Source organism: Myotis lucifugus, unplaced genomic scaffold (genome assembly GCF_000147115.1).
Source record: "Myotis lucifugus unplaced genomic scaffold, Myoluc2.0 scaffold_36, whole genome shotgun sequence".
NCBI lineage: Eukaryota > Metazoa > Chordata > Mammalia > Chiroptera > Vespertilionidae > Myotis > Myotis lucifugus.
In genome coordinates this window covers 3,377,326-3,382,100 of record NW_005871084.1, presented here as the reverse complement: position 1 = coordinate 3,382,100, position 4,775 = coordinate 3,377,326, and the positions used below count along the sequence as shown (strand labels likewise).

Sequence of the window (4,775 nt, the reverse complement as noted above, 5' to 3'; positions counted from 1 at the left end):
CCATTGGTTAGGCTTACATGCATGCATACAAGTGCTTTGGTTGATCTCTCCCCCTTACCCCCACCTCCTCTACTTGCCTCCAACCATTTCTTACATAATTAAAAATGGAGAATGTTTGATGATCAGCAATGGATCATGGTCATGAATATATGTCTACAGTAATCCTCCCTTATCTACAGGGGATATGTTTCAAGACCCCCAGTGGGTGCCTGAAACCGCGGATACTGCAAACTCTGTACTGTATATACTAAGTTTTTCTTATACACACATGCCCATGATAAAGTTAATTTATAAATTAGACACAGTAAAAGATTAACAACAATAATAATAAAATAGAACAATTATAATAATATACTGTAATGAAGGTCATGTGAATGTGGCGTTTTTAAGTAAAATATGGGTGTCTTGAACACAAGCACTGTGATACCATGACAGTCCACCTGATAACCGAGCCGGCTACTGAGTGACTAAGGACAGGGAGTATAAACAGTGTAGAGACACTGGACAAAGGGATGATTCATGTACAAGGCAGGACTGGGCAGGATAGTGTGAGAATTCATAACACTACTCAGAAGAACACACAATTTAAAATGTCTGAATTGTTCATTTCTGGAATTTTCCATTTAATATTTTGGGCTGTGGTTGACTGTGGTTAACTGAAACCACGGAAAGTGAAACCATGGATAAGGGGGGAACTACTGTATATATACATTATATATATATACATATATATATATATATATATACACACACACACACACACACATACACACACACACATAAATACAAATTATATGTATGTGTGTATATCCTATATAATAAAGAGCTAATATGCTAATTAGACCAAACAGCAGAACGACTGTCCAGACGACCTTCCAGACGAAGCCGGGGCTGTGAGGGGCTGTGAGGGCCGGCTGAGGCAGCTGGGGCTGCAAGGGCCAAGCCCCTTGCACGAATTTTGTGCATTGGGCCTCTAGTATACTAATATATGTATGTATATGTATGTGTATGTGTATATATACATATATACACATACACATAACCAAACATAACCAAGGCATGGTATAGTGAAAAGAGCACTAAACTAGGAGTTCATAAAGACTGGATCCCAGTCATTCTGCTTCTATAAACTTCCATTTCCACTCAACAAAATGAACACCTACAGATGACATTTTAATGAAAATTTACCTAAAGACTCTAGAACGGCTATATATAAATTCATAATGAGGCCAATGATCACAGCTGCCATTCATTGAGCTCTAAGTGCAGGCACTGTGCCAAGTGCTCTGCATGTGTCAATTCATTTCCTCCTCTCAGTTCTGTGAGCAGGCTCATTCCTTCATTAGGGGAAACGGAGGCCCAGAGAAAGTCCCCTCCTCCCAAAGGCCACACAGCGGAAGGGCAGAGCCTGGAGCCCAACTTCTTTAATACTCTGCCTCGATGTCAAAGGAATGATCGGTTGCTTCTGTTTGGGAATGTGTGGCAGGGCTGGTCATCAGCTGGCTCCATCCTACCTGTCTTGGCTGAGAGGACCAAGCTATTCACAGTGCATCTACTGCACATCTGTTTTTATTTCACTGGTGGAGCAGAGGGAAGAGGATGTGGTGACAGGTGCAGCAGGGCTCAGACGCACTCTTCCAGGCCTGCATGGGTGACAGAGGGCCCAGCACTTAGCTCCTCTGGCTCAGACATTCCCCCTCCTGGGGATCGCCCAGCTCCTCTCAATGACTCTAGGTCGGTGTTCAACTTCACGTTCCGGAGGTGCACGCTCCCTACGAGAACATCTTCCACCTGGAGAAACCAGAGAGGAAGATCCTCCAAAGTACATGGTCCTCCCACCCCACCCCCACCCCCGGGATGAGAGCCACTAAACCTATTCCCCCAATGGGTCTCCTGCAGATTCCTGAAAGCTGACTTCAGAAGAGACCAGCAAGGAAACAAAGGGAGACACGCCACACTGTCCATGCAAGATCACTGCTGAAGTCACCAAAGGGTTAAATAGACCCACCCTGTGGGAGAGATTGATCCCTAGGACCCAGAACGGGAAAACTCCCAATGACATTTGAACTCATTTGCCTTTGAGACCAACGAAGTTTGAAAAGAATGCCTTGCTTTTTGTGCCCTGTATTTCGGTTTAACAAGTACTTTTCCCCATCGCGCTTGCATTGTGGAAGAGTGGAGCGCTTCTAAACACTGTCCCTTCCACTCCCAGGGTCTGATGGGTTTCCTGGTGCTCCCTGGGGTGTCGCTGCTGTTCAGCATTATGGTCCCCCTGCCCCCACCCCCAAGCAGGATGCCTGACTCAGATTTACGCTGCTGAACTGGAGCTCCTGCCTCCTGCCTTGGGTATATCTGATTAAGCATCACAAATCTTGTTTGGAACACAGCAGAAATTACACACACACACACACACACACAGCCAACAGGCCATGTCTCTTCCACAAAGGTGGGACTTTTTAAGGATTTATTTTTGTCAGCTGCTCTGCTGTCCTTCTGTGGGATATAATGAGAAATGGGTTTCAATTCTGGCTCTGCCACTCTGACACGGTGCAACCTCAGGGGGCTTCTAAAACTATCTGAGCCTCAGCTTCCCCACCTATAAAATGGGGCAATGATACCTACTTTACAAGGTTTTTGTCTGTGATAAAATAGGGATGGGCAAAAGTAGGTTTACAGGGAACCAAGATGGCGGCGTAGGGAGCGGACCTGTGTGTGCTGCTCTCTCACAGCATCACTGAAACTATCAACTATGAAGTAAACAACCGCCAGCCCTGTATAATGTAAAGAGCCTAGTACAGTGCCTGACTACTGGAAAGAGCTCAATATATGATAGCTCTTATTATTGCACATAATAACAACCAGGGGACTTGGAGACCATGGGCAAGCGCACTGACATTATAAAGAATACAGCAACTCGAGGTCTCTGAACCTCAAGAATCAGAGCTTTTGATTGGTTTCTTCCTTGGTGGTGAGCCAGTAGTCTTGTTCATTTCCCGATCCTCGGGGTGAGCCCCTTCAGGCTTAGCAGCAGGGTTTTGATGCTCTTCAGAGAAAAATAATTCCCACATCTCTGAGCCAAGCTAGGATCTGGGACAAGAGCCTCTCCAACAGAAACTATGGGAAGAGGAAAGAATTACAGCCGTGAAATCTGCACATTCATATCCTCCCTGGAGAGGGCCAGGCCCTGGGGAGTGATAGCGACTATAATTGCCTAGGGCAGTGGTCGGCAAACTCATTCATTAGTCAACAGAGCCAAATATCAGCAGTACAACGATTGAAATTTCTTTTGAGAGCCAAATTTTTTAAACTTAAACTATATAGGTAGGTACATTGTTATTAACTTAATTAGGGTACTCCTAAGGCTTAGGAAGAGCCACACTCAAGGGGCCAAGGAGTTGCCGAAACCGGTTTAGCTCAGTGGATAGAGCGTCGGCCTGCAGACTGAAAGGTCCCAGGTTCGATTCCGGTCAAGGGCATGTACCTGGGTTGCGGGCACATCCCCAGTAGGAGATGTGCAGGAGGCGGCTGATCGATGTTTCTCTCTCATCGATGTTTCTAACTCTCTATCTCTCTCCCTTCCTCTCTGTAAAAAATCAATAAAATATATTTTTAAAAAAAAGGGGGGGCCAAGGAGCCGCATGTGGCTCGTGAGCCGCAGTTTGCCGACCATGGGCCTAGGGTACTGCTCCCCAAAGCCAGCTGGGTTGGGAATGGAAGGAACTATGACAAAGTTGATAAATGGCTAACAGTGGAGTCCAGAATCTTTCATTGCATGATTCACCTGCAATGCTCATATAGCCCCTTTTCTGTACTGTTTCAAATTCATCATGCTTATGAGACCTCACCTGATATTTTCATTAACCCTGAACGAGGCCTTTGAGTTCATGTAAGAAACTAGCGCCACTTTTAACACAAGGAAACTGCAGCCGCTGGGGTGGGGGTGGGAGTGAGGGAGGTTAAAAACCCACAGCTATTGAGTGACAACCAGGATTGGAACTTAGGCCTCTCAACCATGAAAAAGAATGACTTGCCCTGACCAGTTTGGCTCACTGGATAGATTGTCAGCCTGCAGACTCAAGGGTCCCAGGTTCGATTTCGGTCAAGGGCATGTACCTTGGTTGTGGGCACATCCCCAGTAGGGCGTGTGCAGGAGGCAGCTGATCGATGTTTCTCTCTCATCGATGTTTCTAACTCTCTATCCCTCTCCCTTCCTCTCTGTAAAAAATCAATAAAAATATATTTTTAAAAAAGAAAAAGAGTGACTTAAGAAAGGATTTGAACACCGTCTCTTTCTCTTCTTAATATTCCAGGCGTCCCAAAAGTTTAGTGCAGTTTTCAGCTCCACGTGGCTTAAAACTGCATGAAGACCTTAGGGACAGACAACCTGTACTGGTCACTATTTCAGTGAAGTGTCACGGAATGCCATCCCCAGCAGCCAGGCACATCCCTTTTCCTTCTTCTGTGTTGTCTGACAGCTTGACCACAGACCTGTGAGTCAAGGACTAAATTCCAATACAATCCAAATAGAGAGATGAGACTTAGTCCTTCGCTGCAGAGTTTGCTGTCAGGTGGGGGCCTGCTGGGCCACCTTAGTTATGCCTGTGTTTTGTCAAGATGGGTTCTACACACAATGCTTCAAGAATTTGCCTATGGTGTAGAAAATACTAATAATACAACTACTGCTTTTGGGGGGGATATGATCCATCATGTTCCACTTTGTCCAGTTATCCCCAGATGTGGCAAACGCCCCAACCTCAACGCAGCACCTTGCATTT

General features: G+C 45.6%; 1 protein-coding gene across 1 annotated transcript in view; it reads left to right on the top strand.

The window, feature by feature from the left end:
• CPLX4 (complexin 4) overlaps positions 1 to 4,775 on the top strand; it is a 30,147-nt gene that overhangs the window by 6,219 nt on the left and 19,153 nt on the right. The window lies entirely within an intron of this gene.